We start from the raw sequence: 21,120 nt of genomic DNA, 5'->3' as shown, positions 1-21,120 counted from the left end.
CTCTGTTTTGAAAAGCAAACTCATACAAGCATGTCCCATTGGGAAATCACTGAATTCGCCTAGAAATTTTGATTCCATTCCTGAAAATTTTTCTATTTCCCGACCACTCCTCTTATTAATACTGCGGCCTACTGGGAACTAACCGAATTCACCATGTTACTCAGATTCGGCTCACCAAATTTTGATAAATCTTTAAAAGTACAAATAGTACAAGAGCAGGCTACTGGGAACTAACTGAATTCACAAAGAAACAGTGTTTCAGTTCGTTAAAACGTTGCTCTATCTTGAATAACAAGCTTATTACATGCGAATCCTATTGGGAACCTACTGAATTCACCATGATACTTAGATTCCGTTCCTTAAAATGTTGCTGTATTTTGAAAAGCAAACTCATACAAGCATTTCCCATTGGGAACTCACTGATTTCGCCTAGAAATTTTGATTCCATTCGTGAAAATTTTTCTATATCCCGAACAGTCCACTTATTACTACTGCAGCCTATTGGGACCTAACCGAATTCACCATGTTACTCAGATTTGGCTCACCAAATTTTGATAAATGTTTAAAAGTACACATAGTACAAGAGCAGGCTACTGGGAACTAACTGAATTCACAAAGAAACAGTGTTTCAGTTCGTTAAAAAGTTGCTCTATCTTGAATAACAAGCTTATTACATGCGAATCCTATTGGGAACCTACTGAATTCACCATGATACATAGATTCTGTTCCTTAAAATGTTGCTGTTATTTGAAAAGCAAACCCATACAAGAATGTCCCACTGGGAACTCAGTGAATTCGCCTATAAATTTTGATTCCATTCCTGAAAATTTTTCTATCCGGAACAGTCCACTTATTCTTACTGCGGCCTACTGGGAACTCACCGAATTCACCATGTTACTCAGATTCGGCTGACCTAATTTTGATAAATCTTTAAAAGTACACATATTACAAGAGCAGGCTACTGGGAACTAACTGAGTTCACAAAGGAACAGTGTTTTAGTTCGTTAAAACGTTGCTCTATCTTGAATAACAAGCTTATTACATGCGAATCCTATTTGGAACCTACTGAATTCACCATGATACTTAGATTCCGTTCCTTAAAATGTTGCTCTATTTTGAAAAGCAAACTCATACAAGCATGTCCCATTTGGAACTCACTGAATTCGTCCAGAAATTTTGATTGCATTCGTGAAAATTTTTCTATATCCCGAACAGTCCACTTATTACTACTGCGGCCTACTGGGAACTAACCGAATTCACCATGTTACTCAGATTCGGCTCATCAAATTTTGATAAATGTTTAAAAGTACACATAGTACAAGAGCAGGCTACTGGGAACTAACTGAATTCACAAAGAAACAGTGTTTTCGTTCGTTAAAACGTTGCTCTATCTTGAATAACAAGCTTATTACATGCGAATCCTATTGGGAAACTACTGAATTCACCATGATACTTAGATTCCGTTCCTTAAAATGTTGCTCTATTTTGAAAAGCAAACTCATACAAGCATGTCCCATTGGGAACTCACTGAATTCGCCTAGAAATTTTGATTGCATTCATGAAAATTTTTCTATATCCCGAACAGTCCACTTATTACTACTGCGGCCTATTCGGACCTAACCGAATTCACCATGTTACTCAGATTCGGCTCACCAAATTTTGATAAATCTTTAAAAGTACACATAGTACAAGAGCAGGCTACTGGGAACTAACTGAATTCACAAAGAAACAGTGTTTCAGTTCGTTTAAACGTTGCTCTATCTTGAATAACATGCTTATTACATGCGAATCCTATTGGGAACCTACTATTTCACCATGATACTTAGATTCCGTTCGTTAAAATGTTGCTCTATTTTGAAAAGCAAACTCATACAAGCATGTCCCATTGGGAACTCACTGAATTCGCCTAGAAATTTTGATTCCATTCGTGAAATTTTTTCTATATCCAGAACAGTCCACTTATTACTACTGCAGCCTATTGGGAACTAACCGAATTCACCATGTTACTCAGATTCGGCTCACCAAATTTTGATAAATCTTTAAAAGTACACATAGTACAAGAGCAGGCTACTGGGAACTAACTGAATTCACAAAGAAACAGTGTTTCAGGTCGTTAAAACGTTGCTCTATCTTGAATAACAAGCTTATTACATGCGAATCCTATTTGGAACCTACTGAAGTCACCATGATATTTAGATTCCGTTCGTTAAAATGTTGCTCTGTTTTGAAAAGCAAACTCATACAAGCATGTCCCATTGGGAACTCACTGAATTCGGCTAGAAATTTTGATTCCATTCGTGAAAATTTTTCTATATCCCGGACAGTCCAGTTATTACTACTGCGGCCTACTGGGAACTAACCGAATTCACAATGTTACTCTGATTCGGCTCACCAAATTTTGATAAATCTTTAAAGTACACATAGTACAAGAGCAGGCTACTGGGAACTAACTGAATTCACAAAGAAACAGTGTTTCCGTTCTTTAAAACATTGCTCTCTCTTGAATAACAAGCTTATTACATGCGAATCCTATTGGGAACCGACTGAATTCACCATGATAAATACATTCCGTTCCTTAAAATGTTGCTCTATATTGAAAAGCAAACTCATACAAGCATGTCCCATTGGGAACTCACTGAATTCGCCTAGAAATTTTGATTCCATTCGTGAAAATTTTTCTATATCCCGAACTCTCCACTTATTACTACTGCGGCCTATTGGGAACTAAGCGAATTCACCATGTTACTCAGATTCGGCTCACCAAATTTTGATAAATCTTTAAAAGTGCACATAGTACAAGAGCAGGCTACTTGGAACTAACTGAATTCACAAAGAAACAGTATTTCAGTTCGTTAAAACGTTGCTCTATCTTGAATAACAAGCTCATTACATGCGAATCCTATTGGGAACCTATGGAATTCACCATGATACTTAGATTCCGTTCCACACAATGTTGCTCTATTTTGAAAAGCAAACTCATACAAGCATGTCCCATTGGGAACTCACTGAATTCGCTTAGAAATTTGATTCCATTCGTGAAAATTTTTCTATATCCCGAACACTCCACTTATTACTACTGCGGCCTATTGGGAACTAAGCGAATTCACCATGTTACTCAGATTCGGCTCACCAAATTTTGATAAATCTTTAAAAGTGCACATAGTACAAGAGCAGGCTACTTGGAACTAACTGAATTCACAAAGAAACAGTGTTCGTTCTTTAAAACGTTGCTCTATCTTGAATAACAAGCTTATTACATGCGAATCCTATGGGAACCTACTGAATTCACCATGATACTTAGATTCCGTTCCAGAAAACGTTGCTCTATATTGAAAAGCAAACTATACAAGCATGACCCATTGGGAAATCACTGAATTCGCCTAGAAATTTTGATTCCATTCCTGAAATTTTTCTATTTCCCGACCACTCCACTTATTACTACTGCGGCCTACTGGGAACTAACCGAATTCACCATGTTACTCAGATTCGGCTCACCAAATTTTGATAAATGTTTAAAAGTACACATAGTACAAGAGCAGGCTACTGGGAACTAACTGAATTCACAAAGAAACAGTGTTTCAGGTCGTTTAAACTTTGCTCTATCTTGAATAACAAGCTTATTACATGCGAATCCTATTGGGAACCTACTAATTCACCATGATACTTAGATTCCGTTCCTTAAAATGTTGCTCTATTTTGAAAAGCAAACTCATACAAGCATGTCCCATTGGGAACTCACTGAATCGCCAAGAAATTTTGATTCCATTCGTGAAAATGTTTCTATATCCCGAACAGTCCACTTATTACTACTGCGGCCTACTGGGAACTAACCGAATTCATATTGTTACTCAGATTGGGCTCACCAAATTTTGATAAATCTTTAAAAGTACACATAGTACAAGAGCAGGCTACTGGGAACTAACTGAATTCACAAAGAAACAGTGTTTGAGTTCGTTAAAACGTTGCTCTATCTTGAATAACAAGCTTATTACATGCGAATCCTATTGGGAACCTACAGAATTCACCATGATACTTAGATTCCGTTCCTTAAAATGTTGCTCTATTTTGAAAAGCATACTCATACAAGCATGTCCCATTGGGAACTCACTGAATTCGCCTAGAAATTTTGATTCCATTCGTGAAAATTTTTCTATATACGGAACAGTCCACTTATTACTACTGCAGCCTATTGGGAACTAACCGAATTCACCATGTTACTCAGATTCGGCTCACCAAATTTTGATAAATCTTTAAAAGTACACATAGTACAAGAGCAGGCTACAGGGAACTAACTGAATTCACAAAGAAACAGTGTTTCAGTTCGTTAAAACGTTGCTCTATCTTGAATAACAAGCTTATTACATGCGAATCCTATTTGGAACCTACTGAATTCACCAGGATACATAGATTCTGTTCCTTAAAATGTTGCTGTATTTTGAAAAGCAAACCCATACAAGAATGTCCCACTGGGAACTCACTGAATTCGCCTATAAATTTTGATTCCATTCCTGAAAATTTTTCTATCCGGAACAGTCCACTTATTACTACTGCGGCCTATTGGGAACTAAGCGAATTCACCATGTTACTCAGATTCGGCTCACCAAATTTTGATAAATCTTTAAAAGTGCACATACTACAAGAGCAGGCTACTTGGAACTAACTGAATTCACAAAGAAACAGTGTTCGTTCGTTAAAACGTTGCTCTATCTTGAATAACAAGCTTATTACATGCGAATCCTATTGGGAACCTACTGAATTCACCATGATACTTAGATTCCGTTTCAGAAAATGTTGCTCTATATTGAAAAGCAAACTCATACAAGCATGTCCCATTGGGAAATCACTGAATTCGCCTAGAAATTTTGATTCCATTCCTGAAAATTTTTCTATTTCCCGACCACTCCTCTTATTACTACTGCGGCCTACTGGGAACTAACCGAATTCACCATGTTACTCAGATTCGGCTCACCAAATTTTGATAAATCTTTAAAAGTACAAATAATACAAGAGCAGGATACTGGGAACTAACTGAATTCACAAAGAAACAGTGTTTCAGTTCGTTAAAACGTTGCTCTATCTTGAATAACAAGCTTATTACATGCGAATCCTATTGGGAACCTACTGAATTCACCATGATACTTAGATTCCGTTCCTTAAAATGTTGCTGTATTTTGAAAAGCAAACTCATACAAGCATGTCCCATTGGGAACTCACTGAATTCGCCTAGAAATTTTGATTCCATTCGTGAAAATTTTTCTATATCCCGAACAGTCCACTTATTACTACTGCAGCCTATTGGGAACTAACCGAATTCACCATGTTACTCAGATTTGGCTCACCAAATTTTGATAAATGTTTAAAAGTACACATAGTACAAGAGCAGGCTACTGGGAACTAACTGAATTCACAAAGAAACAGTGTTTAGGTTCGTTTAAACTTTGCTCTATCTTGAATAACAAGCTTATTACATGCGAATCCTATTGGGAACCTACTAATTCACCATGATACTTAGATTCCGTTCGTTAAAATGTTGCTCTATTTTGAAAAGCAAACTCATACAAGCATGTCCCATTGGGAACTCACTGAATCGCCAAGAAATTTTGATTCCATTCGTGAAAATGTTTCTATATCCCGAACAGTCCACTTATTACTACTGCGGCCTACTGGGAACTAACCGAATTCATATTGTTACTCAGATTGGGCTCACCAAATTTTGATAAATCTTTAAAAGTGCACATAGTACAAGAGCAGGCTACTGGGAACTAACTGAATTCACAAAGAAACAGTGTTTGAGCTCGTTAAAACGTTGCTCTATCTTGAATAACAAGCTTATTACATGCGAATCCTATTGGGAACCTACGGAATTCACCATGATACTTAGATTCCGTTCCACACAATGTTGCTCTATTTTGAAAAGCAAACTCATACAAGCATGTCCCATTGGGAACTCACTGAATTCGCCTAGAAATTTTGATTCCATTCGTGAAAATTTTTCTATATCCGGAACAGTCCACTTATTACTACTGCAGCCTATTGGGAACTAACCGAATTCACCATGTTACTCAGATTCGGCTCACCAAATTTTGATAAATCTTTAAAAGTACACATAGTACAAGAGCAGGCTACTGGGAACTAACTGAATTCACAAAGAACCAGTGTTTCCGTTCGTTAAAACGTTGCTCTATCTTGAATAACAAGCTTATTACATGCGAATCCTATTTGGAACCTACTGAAGTCACCATGATATTTAGATTCCGTTCGTTAAAATGTTGCTCTGTTTTGAAAAGCAAACTCATACAAGCATGTCCCATTTGGAACTCACTGAATTCGCCTAGAAATTTTGATTCCATTCGTGAAAGTTTTTCTATATCCCGAACAGTCCACTTATTACTACTGCAGCCTATTGGGAACTAACCGAATTCACCATGTTACTCAGATTCGGCTCACCAAATTTTGATAAATCTTTAAAAGTACACATAGTACAAGAGCAGGCTACTGGGAACTAACTGAATTCACAAAGAAACAGTGTTTCAGTTCGTTTAATCTTTGCTCTATCTTGAATAACAAGCTTATTACATGCGAATCCTATTGGGAACCTACTAATTCACCATGATACTTAGATTCCGTTCGTTAAAATGTTGCTCTATTTTGAAAAGCAAACTCATACAAGCATGTCCCATTGGGAACTCACTGAATCGCCAAGAAATTTTGATTCCATTGGTGAAAATGTTTCTATATCCCGAACAGTCCACTTATTACTACTGCGGCCTACTGGGAACTAACCGAATTCATATTGTTACTCAGATTGGGCTCACCAAATTTTGATAAATCTTTAAAAGTACACATAGTACAAGAGCAGGCTTAGGAACTAACTGAATTCACAAAGAAACAGTGTTTGAGTTCGTTAAAACGTTGCTCTATCTTGAATAACAAGCTTATTACATGCGAATCCTATTGGGAACCTACAGAATTCACCATGATACTTAGATTCCGTTCCTTAAAATGTTGCTCTATTTTGAAAAGCAAACTCATACAAGCATGTCCCATTGGGAACTCACTGAATTCGCCTTGAAATTTTGATTCCATTCGTGAAAATTTTTCTATATCCCGAACACTCCACTTATTACTACTGCGGCCTATTGGGAACTAACCGAATTCACCATGTTACTCAGATTCGGCTCACCAAATTTTGATAAATCTTTAAAAGTACACATAGTACAAGAGCAGGCTACTGGGAACTAACTGAATTCACAAAGAAACAGTGTTTCAGTTCGTTAAAACGTTGCTCTATCTTGAATAACAAGCTTATTACATGCGAATCCTATTGGGAACCTACTGAATTCACCATGATACATAGATTCTGTTCCTTAAAATGTTGCTGTATTTTGAAAAGCAAACCCATACAAGAATGTCCCACTGGGAACTCACTGAATTCGCCTATAAATTTTGATTCCATTCCTGAAAATTTTTCTATCCGGAACAGTCCACTTATTACTACTGCGGCCTATTGGGAACTAAGCGAATTCACCATGTTACTCAGATTCGGCTCACCAAATTTTGATAAATCTTTAAAAGTGCACATACTACAAGAGCAGGCTACTTGGAACTAACTGAATTCACAAAGAAACAGTGTTCGTTCGTTAAAACGTTGCTCTATCTTGAATAACAAGCTTATTACATGCGAATCCTATTGGGAACCTACTGAATTCACCATGATACTTAGATTCCGTTCCAGAAAATGTTGCTCTATATTGAAAAGCAAACTCATACAAGCATGTCCCATTGGGAAATCACTGAATTCGCCTAGAAATTTTGATTCCATTCCTGAAAATTTTTCTATTTCCCGACCACTCCTCTTATTACTACTGCGGCCTACTGGGAACTAACCGAATTCACCATGTTACTCAGATTCGGCTCACCAAATTTTGATAAATCTTTAAAAGTACAAATAGTACAAGAGCAGGCTACTGGGAACTAACTGAATTCACAAAGAAACAGTGTTTCAGTTCGTTAAAACGTTGCTCTATCTTGAATAACAAGCTTATTACATGCGAATCCTATTGGGAACCTACTGAATTCACCATGATACTTAGATTCCGTTCCTTAAAATGTTGCTGTATTTTGAAAAGCAAACTCATACAAGCATGTCCCATTGGGAACTCACTGAATTCGCCTAGAAATTTTGATTCCATTCGTGAAAATTTTTCTATATCCCGAACAGTCCACTTATTAGTACTGCAGCCTATTGGGACCTAACCGAATTCACCATGTTACTCAGATTTGGCTCACCAAATTTTGATAAATGTTTAAAAGTACACATAGTACAAGAGCAGGCTACTGGGAACTAACTGAATTCACAAAGAAACAGTGTTTCAGTTCGTTAAAAAGTTGCTCTATCTTGAATAACAAGCTTATTACATGCGAATCCTATTGGGAACCTACTGAATTCACCATGATACATAGATTCTGTTCCTTAAAATGTTGCTGTTTTTTGAAAAGCAAACCCATACAAGAATGTCCCACTGGGAACTCACTGAATTCGCCTATAAATTTTGATTCCATTCCTGAAAATTTTTCTATCCGGAACAGTCCACTTATTCTTACTGCGGCCTACTGGGAACTCACCGAATTCACCATGTTACTCAGATTCGGCTGACCTAATTTTGATAAATCTTTAAAAGTACACATATTACAAGAGCAGGCTACTGGGAACTAACTGAGTTCACAAAGGAACAGTGTTTTAGTTCGTTAAAACGTTGCTCTATCTTGAATAACAAGCTTATTACATGCGAATCCTATTTGGAACCTACGGAATTCACCATGATACTTAGATTCCGTTCCGTAAAATGTTGCTCTATTTTGAAAAGCAAACTCATACAAGCATGTCCCATTTGGAACTCACTGAATTCGTCCAGAAATTTTGATTGCATTCGTGAAAATTTTTCTATATCCCGAACAGTCCACTTATTACTACTGCGGCCTACTGGGAACTAACCGAATTCACCATGTTACTCAGATTCGGCTCATCAAATTTTGATAAATCTTTAAAAGTACACATGGTACAAGAGCAGGCTACTGGGAACTAACTGAATTCACAAAGAAACAGTGTTTTCGTTCGTTAAAACGTTGCTCTATCTTGAATAACAAGCTTATTACATGCGAATCCTATTGGGAAACTACTGAATTCACCATGATACTTAGATTCCGTTCCTTAAAATGTTGCTCTATTTTGAAAAGCAAACTCATACAAGCATGTCCCATTGGGAACTCACTGAATTCGCCTAGAAATTTTGATTGCATTCGTGAAAATTTTTCTATATCCCGAACAGTCCACTTATTACTACTGCGGCCTATTCGGACCTAACCGAATTCACCATGTTACTCAGATTCGGCTCACCAAATTTTGATAAATCTTTAAAAGTACACATAGTACAAGAGCAGGCTACTGGGAACTAACTGAATTCACAAAGAAACAGTGTTTCAGTTCGTTTAAACGTTGCTCTATCTTGAATAACATGCTTATTACATGCGAATCCTATTGGGAACCTACTAATTCACCATGATACTTAGATTCCGTTCGTTAAAATGTTGCTCTATTTTGAAAAGCAAACTCATACAAGCATGTCCCATTGGGAACTCACTGAATTCGCCTAGAAATTTTGATTCCATTCGTGAAAATTTTTCTATATCCGGAACAGTCCACTTATTACTACTGCAGCCTATTGGGAACTAACCGAATTCACCATGTTACTCAGATTCGGCTCACCAAATTTTGATAAATCTTTAAAAGTACACATAGTACAAGAGCAGGCTACTGGGAACTAACTGAATTCACAAAGAAACAGTGTTTCAGTTCGTTAAAAAGTTGCTCTATCTTGAATAACAAGCTTATTACATGCGAATCCTATTGGGAACCTACTGAATTCACCATGATACATAGATTCTGTTCCTTAAAATGTTGCTGTTTTTTGAAAAGCAAACCCATACAAGAATGTCCCACTGGGAACTCACTGAATTCGCCTATAAATTTTGATTCCATTCCTGAAAATTTTTCTATCCGGAACACTCCACTTATTCTTACTGCGGCCAACTGGGAACTCACCGAATTCCCCATGTTACTCAGATTCGGCTCACCAAATTTTGATAAATCTTTAAAAGTACACATAGTACAAGAGCAGGCTACTGGGAACTAACTGAATTCACAAAGGAACAGTGTTTTAGTTCGTTAAAACGTTGCTCTATCTTGAATAACAAGCTTATTACATGCGAATCCTATTTGGAACCTACTGAATTCACCAAGATACTTAGATTCCGTTCCTTAAAATGTTGCTCTATTTTGAAAATAACTCATACAAGCATGTCCCATTTGGAACTCACTGAAATCGTCCAGAAATTTTGATTGCATTCGTGAAAATTTTTCTATATCCCGAACAGTCCACTTATTACTACTGCGGCCTACTGGGAACTAACCGAATTCACCATGTTACTCAGATTCGGCTCACCAAATTTTGATAAATCTTTAAAAGTACACATAGTACAAGAGCAGGCTACTGGGAACTAACTGAATTCACAAAGAAACAGTGTTTTCGTTCGTTAAAACGTTGCTCTATCTTGAATAACAAGCTTATTACATGCGAATCCTATTGGGAAACTACTGAATTCACCATGATACTTAGATTCCGTTCCTTAAAATGTTGCTCTATTTTGAAAAGCAAACTCATACAAGCATGTCCCATTGGGAACTCACTGAATTCGCCTAGAAATTTTGATTGCATTCGTGAAAATTTTTCTATATCCCGAACAGTCCACTTATTAATACTGCGGCCTATTCGGACCTAACCGAATTCACCATGTTACTCAGATTCGGCTCACCAAATTTTGATAAATCTTTAAAAGTACACATAGTACAAGAGGAGGCTAGTGGGAACTAACTGAATTCACAAAGAAACAGTGTTTCAGTTCGTTAAAACGTTGCTCTATCTTGAATAACAAGCTTATAACATGTGAATCCTATTTAGAACCTAATGAATTCACCATGACACATAGATTCCGTTCCTTAATATGTTGCTCTATTTTGAAAAGCAAACTCATACAAGCATGTCCCATTGGGAACTCACTGAATCGCCAAGAAATTTTGATTCCATTCGTGAAAATGTTTCTATATCCCGAACAGTCCACATATTACTACTGCGGCCTACTGGGAACTAACCGAATTCATATTGTTACTCAGATTGGGCTCACCAAATTTTGATAAATCTTTAAAAGTACACATAGTACAAGAGCAGGCTACTGGGAACTAACTGAATTCACAAAGAAACAGTGTTTGAGTTCGTTAAAACGTTGCTCTATCTTGAATAACAAGCTTATTACATGCGAATCCTATTGGGAACCTACTGAATTCACCATGATACTTAGATTCCGTTCCTTAAAATGTTGCTCTATTTTGAAAAGCAAACTCATACAAGCATGTCCCATTGGGAAATCACTGAATTCGCCTAGAAATTTTGATTCCATTCCTGAAAATTTTTCTATATCCCGAACAGTCCACTTATTACTACTGCGGCCTATTGGGAACTAACCGAATTCACCATGTTACTCAGATTCGGCTCACCAAATTTTGATAAATCTTTAAAAGTACACATAGTACAAGAGCAGGCTACTGGGAACTAACTGAATTCACAAAGAAACAGTGTTTCAGTTCGTTAAAACGTTGCTCTATCTTGAATAACAAGCTTATTACATGCGAATCCTATTGGGAACCTACTGAATTCACCATGATACATAGATTCTGTTCCTTAAAATGTTGCTGTATTTTGAAAAGCAAACTCATACAAGAATGTCCCACTGGGAACTCACTGAATTCGCCTATAAATTTTGATTCCATTCCTGAAAATTTTTCTATCCGGAACAGTTGACTTATTCTTACTGCGGCCTACTGGGAACTCACCGAATTCACCATGTTACTCAGATTCGGCTGACCTAATTTTGATAAATCTTTAAAAGTACACATATTACAAGAGCAGGCTACTGGGAACTAACTGAGTTCACAAAGGAACAGTGTTTTAGTTCGTTAAAACGTTGCTCTATCTTGAATAACAAGCTTATTACATGCGAATCCTATTGGGAACCTACTGAATTCACCATGATACTTAGATTCCGTTCCTTAAAATGTTGCTCTATTTTGAAAAGCAAACTCATACAAGCATGTCCCATTTGGAACTCACTGAATTCGTCCAGAAATTTTGATTGCATTCGTGAAAATTTTTCTATATCCCGAACAGTCCACTTATTACTACTGCGGCTTACTGGGAACTAACTGAATTCACCATGTTACTCAGATTCGGCTCATCAAATTTTGATAAATCTTTAAAAGTACACATAGTACAAGAGCAGGCTACTGGGAACTAACTGAATTCACAAAGAAACAGTGTTTTCGTTCGTTAAAACGTTGCTCTATCTTGAATAACAAGCTTATTACATGCGAATCCTATTGGGAAACTACTGAATTCACCATGATACTTAGATTCCGTTCCTTAAAATGTTGCTCTATTTTGAAAAGCAAACTCATACAAGCATGTCCCATTGGGAACTCACTGAATTCGCCTAGAAATTTTGATTGCATTCGTGAAAATTTTTCTATATCCCGAACAGTCCACTTATTACTACTGCGGCCTATTCGAACCTAACCGAATTCACCATGTTACTCAGATTCGGCTCACCAAATTTTGATAAATCTTTAAAAGTACACATAGTACAAGAGCAGGCTACTTGGAATTAACTGAATTCACAAAGAAACAGTGTTTCAGTTCGTTAAAACGTTGCTCTATCTTGAATAACAAGCTTGTTACATGAGAATCCTATTGGGAACCTACTGAATTCACCATGATACTTAGATTCCGTTCCAGAAAATGTTGCTCTATATTGAAAAGCAAACTCATACAAGCATGTCCCATTGGGAAATCACTGAATTCGCCTAGAAATTTTGATTCCATTCCTGAAAATTTTTCTATTTCCCGACCACTCCACTTATTACTACTGCGGCCTACTGGGAACTAACCGAATTCACCATGTTACTCAGATTCAGCTCACCAAATTTTGATAAATCTTTAAAGTACAAATAGTACAAGAGCAGGCTACTGGGAACTAACTGAATTCACAAAGAACAGTGTTTCAGTTCGTTAAAACGTTGCTCTATCTTGAATAACAAGCTTATTACATTCGAATCCTATTGGGAAACTACTGAATTCACCATGATACTTAGATTCCGTTCCTTAAAATGTTGCTCTATTTTGAAAAGCAAACTCATACAAGCATGTCCCATTGGGAACTCACTGAACTCGCCTAGAAATTTTGATTGCATTCGTGAAAATTTTTCTATATCCCGAAAAGTCCACTTATTACTACTGCAGCCTATTGGGAACTAACCGAATTCACCATGTTACTCAGATTCGGCTCACCAAATTTTGATAAATCTTTAAAAGTACACATAGTACAAGAGCAGGCTACTGGGAACTAACTGAATTCACAAAGAAACAGTGTTTCAGTTCGTTTAAACGTTGCTCTATCTTGAATAACAATCTTATTACATGCGAATCCTATAGGGAACCTACTAATTCACCATGATACTTAGATTCCGTTCGTTAAAATGTTGCTCTATTTTGAAAAGCAAACTCATACAATCATGTCCCATTGGGAACTCACTGAATTCACCTAGAAATTTTGATTCCATTCGTGAAAATTTTACTATATCCCGAACACTCCACTTATTACTACTGCGGTCTATTGGGAACTAACCGAATTCACCATGTTACTCAGATTCGGCTCACCAAATTTTGATAAATCTTTAAAAGTACACATAGTACAAGTGCAGGCTACTGGGAACTAACTGAATTCACAAAGAAACAGTGTTTCAGTTCGTTAAAACGTTGCTCTATCTTGAATAACACGCTTATTACATGCGAATCCTATTGGGAACCTAATGAATTCACCATGATACTTAGATCCGTTCCACACAATGTTGCTCTATTTTGAAAAGCAAACTCATACAAGCATGTCCCATTGGGAACTCACTGAATTCGCTTAGAAATTTGATTCCATTCGTGAAAATTTTTCTATAACCCCAACAGTCCACTTATTACTACTGCGGCCTACTGGGATTAACCGAATTCCCCATGTTACTCAGATGCGGCTCACCAAATTTTGATAAATCTTTAAAAGTACACATAGTACAAGAGCAGGCTACTGGGAACTAACTGAATTCACAAAGAAACAGTGTTTCCATTCGTTAAAACGTTGCTGTATCTTGAATAACAAGCTTATTACATGCGAATCCTATTTGGAACCTAATGAAGTCACCATGATATTTAGATTCCGTTCGTTAAAATGTTGCTCTATTTTGAAAAGCAAACTCATACAAGCATGTCCCATTGGGAACTCACTGAATTCGCCTAGGAATATTGATTCCATTCGTGAAAATTTTTCTATATCCCGAACAGTCCACTTATTACTACTGCGGCCTACTGGGAACTCACCGAATTCACCATGTTACTCAGATTCGGCTCACCAAATTTTGATAAATCTTTAAAAGTACACATAGTACAAGAGCAGGCTACTGGGAACTAACTAAATTCACTAAGAAACAGTGTTTCCGTTCGTTAAAACGTTGCTCTCTCTTGAATAACAAGCTTATTACATGCGAATAATATTGGGAACCTACTTAATTCACCATGATAAATAGATTCCGTTCCTTAAAATGTTGCTCTATATTGAAAAGCAAACTCATACAAGCATGTCCCATTGGGAAATCACTGAATTCGCCTAGAAATTTTGATTGCATTCCTGAAAATTTTTCTATATCCCGAACAGTCCACTTATTACTACTGTGGCCCATTGGGAACTAAGCGATTTCACCATGTTACTCAGATTCGGCTGACCAAATTTTGATAAATCTTTAAAAGTACACATAGTACAAGAGCAGGCTAGTGGGAACTAACTGAATTCACAAAGAAACAGTGTTTCAGTTCGTTAAAACGTTGCTCTATCTTGAATAACAAGCTTATAACATGTGAATCCTATTTAGAACCTAATGAATTCACCATGACACTTAGATTCCGTTCCTTAATATGTTGCTCTATTTTGAGAAGCAAACTCATACAAGCATGTCCCATTGGGAACTCACTGAATCGCGAAGAAATTTTGATTCCATTCGTGAAAATGTTTCTATATCCCGAACAGTCCACTTATTACTACTGCGGCCTACTGGGAACTAACAGAATTCATATTGTTACTCAGATTGGGCTCACCAAATTTTGATAAATCTTTAAAAGTACACATAGTACAAGAGCAGGCTACTGGGATCTAACTGAATTCACAAAGAAACAGTGTTTGAGTTCGTTAAAACGTTGCTCTATCTTGAATAACAAGCTTATTACATGTGAATCCTATTGGGAACCTACTGAATTCACCATGATACTTAGATTCCGTTCCTTAAAATGTTGCTCTATTTTGAAAAGCAAACTCATACAAGCATGTCCCATTGGGAACTCAGTGAATTCGCCAAGAAATTTTGATTCCATTCGTGAAAATTTTTCTATATCCGGAACAGTCCACTTATTAATACTTCAGTCTATTGGGAACTAACCGAATTCACCATGTTACTCAGATTCGGCTCACAAAATTTTGATAAATCTTTAAAAGTACACATAGTACAAGAGCAGGCTACTTGGAATTAACTGAATTCACAAAGAAACAGTGTTTCAGTTCGTTAAAACGTTGCTCTATCTTGAATAACAAGCTTATTACATGAGAATCCTATTGGGAACCTACTGAATTCACCATGATACTTAGATTCCGTTCCAGAAAATGTTGCTCTATATTGAAAAGCAAACTCATACAAGCATGTCCCATTGGGAAATCACTGAATTCGCCTAGAAATTTTGATTCCATTCCTGAAAATTTTTCTATTTCCCGACCACTCCACTTATTACTACTGCGGCCTACTGGGAACTAACCGAATTCACCATGTTACTCAGATTCGGCTCACCAAATTTTGATAAATCTTTAAAAGTACAAATAGTACAAGAGCAGGCTACTGGGAACTAACTGAATTCACAAAGAACAGTGTTTCAGTTCGTTAAAACGTTGCTCTATCTTGAATAACAAGCTTATTACATTCGAATCCTATTGGGAACCTACTGAATTCACCATGATACTTAGATTCCGTTCGTTAAAATGTTGCTCTATTTTGAAAAGCAAACTCATACAAGCATGTCCCATTGGGAACTCACTGAATTCGCCTAGAAATTTTGATTCCATTCGTGAAAATTTTTCTATATCCCGAACACTCCACTTATTACTACTGCGGCCTATTGGGAACTAACCGAATTCACCATGTTACTCAGATTCGGCTCACCAAATTTTGATAAATCTTTAAAAGTACACATATTACAAGAGCAGGCTACTGGGAACTAACTGAATTCACAAAGAAACAGTGTTTCAGTTCGTTAAAACGTTGCTCTATCTTGAATAACAAGCTTATTACATGCGAATCCTATTGGGAACCTAATGAATTCACCATGATACTTAGATCCGTTCCACACAATGTTGCTCTATTTTGAAAAGCAAACTCATACAAGCATGTCCCATTGGGAACTCAATGAATTCGCTTAGAAATTTGATTCCATTCGTGAAAATTTTTCTATAACTCCAGCAGTCCACTTATTACTACTGCGGCCTACTGGGATTAACAGAATTCCCCATGTTACTCAGATTCGGCTCACCAAATTTTGATAAATCTTTAAAAGTACACATAGTACAAGAGCAGGCTACTGGGAACTAACTGAATTCACAAAGAAACAGTGTTTCCGTTCGTTAAAACTTTGCTCTATCTTGAATAACAAGCTTATTACATGCGAATCCTATTTGGAACCTACTGAAGTCACCATGATATTTAGATTCCGTTCGTTAAAATGTTGCTCTGTTTTGAAAAGCAAACTCATACAAGCATGTCCCATTGGGAACTCACTGAATTCGCCTAGAAATTTTGATTCCATTCGTGAAAATTTTTCTATATCCCGAACAGTCCAGTTATTACTACTGCGGCCTACTGGGAACTAACCGAATTCACCATGTTACTCAGATTCGGCTCACCAAATTTTGATAAATCTTTAAAAGTATACATAGTACAAGAGCAGGCTACTGGGAACTAACTGAATTCACAAAGAAACAGTGTTTCCGTTCTTTAAAACGTTGCTCTCTCTTGAATAACAAGCTTATTACATGCGAATCCTATTGGGAACCTACTGAATTCACCATGATAAATACATTCCGTTCCTTAAAATGTTGCTCTATATTGAAAAGCAAACTCATACAAGCATGTCCCATTGGGAAATCACTGAATTCGCCTAGAAATTTTGATTCCATTCCTGAAAATTTTTCTATATCCCGAACAGTCCACTTATTACTACTGCGGCCCATTGGAAACTAACCGAATTCACCATGTTACTCAGATTCGGCTCACCAAATTTTGATAAATCTTTAAAAGTACACATAGTACAAGTGCAGGCTATTGGGAACTAACTGAATTCACAAAGAAACAGTGTTTCAGTTCGTTAAAACGTTGCTCTATCTTGAATAACAAGCTTATAACATGTGAATCCTATTTAGAACCTAATGAATTCACCAGGACACTTAGATTCCGTTCCTTAATATGTTGCTCTATTTTGAAAAGCAAACTCATAAAAGCATGTCCCATTGGGAACTCACTGAATCGCCAAGAAATTTTGATTCCATTCGTGAAAATGTTTCTATATCCCGAACAGTCCACTTATTACTACTGCGGCCTACTGGGAACTAACCGAATTCATATTGTTACTCAGATTCGGCTCACCAAATTTTGATAAATCTTTAAAAGTACACATAGTACAAGAGCAGGCTACTGGGAACTAACTGAATTCACAAAGAAACAGTGTTTGAGTTCGTTAAAACGTTGCTCTATCTTGAATAACAAGCTTATTACATGCGAATCCTATTGGGAACCTACTGAATTCACCATGATACTTAGATTCCGTTCCTTAAAATGTTGCTCTATTTTGAAAAGCAAACTCATACAAGCATGTCCCATTGGGAACTCACTGATTTCGCCTAAAATTTTGATTCCATTCGTGAAAATTTTTCTATATCCGGAACAGTCCACTTATTACTACTGCAGCCTATTGGGAACTAACCGAATTCACCATGTTACTCAGATTCGGCTCACCAAATTTTGATAAATCTTTAAAAGTACACATAGTACAAGAGCAGGCTACTGGGAACTAACTGAATTCACAAAGAAACAGTGTTTCAGTTCGTTAAAACGTTGCTCTATCTTGAATAACAAGCTTATTGCATGCGAATCCTATTGGGAACCTACTGAATTCACCATGATACATAGATTCTGTTCCTTAAAATGTTGCTGTATTTTGAAAAGCAAACTCATAAAGAATGTCCCACTGGGAACTCACTGAATTCGCCTATAAATTTTGATTCCATTCCTGAAAATTTTTCTATCCGGAACAGTCCACTTATTCTTACTGCGGCCTACTGGGAACTCACCGAATTCACCATGTTACTCACATTCGGCTGACCTAATTTTGATAAATCTTTAAAAGTACACATATTACAAGAGCAGGCTACTGGGAACTAACTGAGTTCACAAAGGAACAGTGTTTTAGTTCGTTAAAACGTTGCTCTATCTTGAATAACAAGCTTATTACATGCGAATCCTATTTGGAACCTACTGAATTCACCATGATACTTAGATTCCGTTCCTTAAAATGTTGCTCTATTTTGAAAAGCAAACTCATACAAGCATGTCCCATTTGGAACTCACTGAAATCGTCCAGAAATTTGGATTGCATTCGTGAAAATTTTTCTATATCCCGAACAGTCCACTTATTACTACTGCGGCCTACTGGGAACTAACCGAATTCACCATGTTACTCAGATTCGGCTCACCAAATTTTGATAAATCTTTAAAAGTACACATAGTACAAGAGCAGGCTACTGGGAACTAACTGAATTCACAAAGAAACAGTGTTTTCGTTCGTTAAAACGTTGCTCTATCTTGAATAACAAGCTTATTACATGCGAATCCTATTGGGAAACTACTGAATTCAGAATGATACTTAGATTCCGTTCCAGAAAATGTTGCTCTATATTGAAAAGCAAACTCATACAAGCATGTCCCATTGGGAAATCACTGAATTCGCCTAGAAATTTTGATTCCATTCCTGAAAATTTTTCTATTTCCCGACCACTCCACTTATTACTACTGCGGCCTACTGGGAACTAACCGAATTCACCATGTTACTCAGATTCGGCTCACCAAATTTTGATAAATCTTTAAAGTACAAATAGTACAAGAGCAGGCTACTGGGAACTAACTGAATTCACAAAGAACAGTGTTTCAGTTCGTTAAAACGTTGCTCTATCTTGAATAACAAGCTTATTACATTCGAATCCTATTGGGAAACTACTGAATTCACCATGATACTTAGATTCCGTTCCTTAAAATGTTGCTCTATTTTGAAAAGCAAACTCATACAAGCATGTCCCATTGGGAACTCACTGAACTCGCCTAGAAATTTTGTTTGCATTCGTGAAAATTTTTCTATATCCCGAAAAGTCCACTTATTACTACTGCAGCCTATTGGGAACTAACCGAATTCACCATGTTACTCAGATTCGGCTCACCAAATTTTGATAAATCTTTAAAAGTACACATAGTACAAGCGCAGGCTACTGGGAACTAACTGAATTCACAAAGAAACAGTGTTTCAGTTCGTTTAAACGTTGCTCTATCTTGAATAACAATCTTATTACATGCGAATCCTATAGGGAACCTACTAATTCACCATGATACTTAGATTCCGTTCGTTAAAATGTTGCTCTATTTTGAAAAGCAAACTCATACAATCATGTCCCATTGGGAACTCACTGAATTCACCTAGAAATTTTGATTCCATTCGTGAAAATTTTTCTATATCCCGAACACTCCACTTATTACTACTGCGGTCTATTGGGAACTAACCGAATTCACCATGTTACTCAGATTCGGCTCACCAAATTTTGATAAATCTTTAAAAGTACACATAGTACAAGAGCAGGCTACTGGGAACTAACTGAATTCACAAAGAAACAGTGTTTCAGTTCGTTAAAACGTTGCTCTATCTTGAATAACACGCTTATTACATGCGAATCCTTTTGGGAACCTAATGAATTCACCATGGTACTTAGATCCGTTCCACACAATGTTGCTCTATTTTGAAAAGCAAACTCATACAAGCATGTCCCATTGGGAACTCACTGAATTCGCTAGGAAATTTGATTCCATTCGTGAAAATTTTTCTATAACCCCAACAGTCCACTTATTACTACTGCGGCCTACTGGGATTAACCGAATTCCCCATGTTACTCAGATGCGGCTCACCAAATTTTGATAAATCTTTAAAAGTACACATAGTACAAGAGCAGGCTACTGGGAACTAACTGAATTCACAAAGAAACAGTGTTTCCGTTCGTTAAAACGTTGCTGTATCTTGAATAACAAGCTTATTACATGCGAATCCTATTTGGAACCTAATGAAGTCACCATGATATTTAGATTCCGTTCGTTAAAATGTTGCTCTATTTTGAAAAGCAAACTCATACAAGCATGTCCCATTGGGAACTCACTGAATTCGCCTAGAAATATTGATTCCATTCGTGAAAATTTTTCTATATCCCGAACAGTCCACTTATTACTACTGCGGCCTACTGGGAACTCACCGAATTCACCATGTTACTCAGATTCGGCTCACCAAATTTTGATAAATCTTTAAAAGTACACATAGTACAAGAGCAGGCTACTGGGAACTAACTAAATTCACTAAGAAACAGTGTTTCCGTTCGTTAAAACGTTGCTCTCTCTTGAATAACAAGCTTATTACATGCGAATCCTATTGGGAACCTACTTAATTCACCATGATAAATAGATTCCGTTCCTCAAAATGTTGCTCTATATTGAAAAGCAAACTCATACAAGCATGTCCCATTGGGAAATCACTGAATTCGCCTAGAAATTTTGATTGCATTCCTGAAAAT

Source organism: Rattus norvegicus, chromosome 6 (genome assembly GCF_036323735.1).
Source record: "Rattus norvegicus strain BN/NHsdMcwi chromosome 6, GRCr8, whole genome shotgun sequence".
NCBI lineage: Eukaryota > Metazoa > Chordata > Mammalia > Rodentia > Muridae > Rattus > Rattus norvegicus.
Note: the sequence above shows the minus strand (reverse complement) of the source record.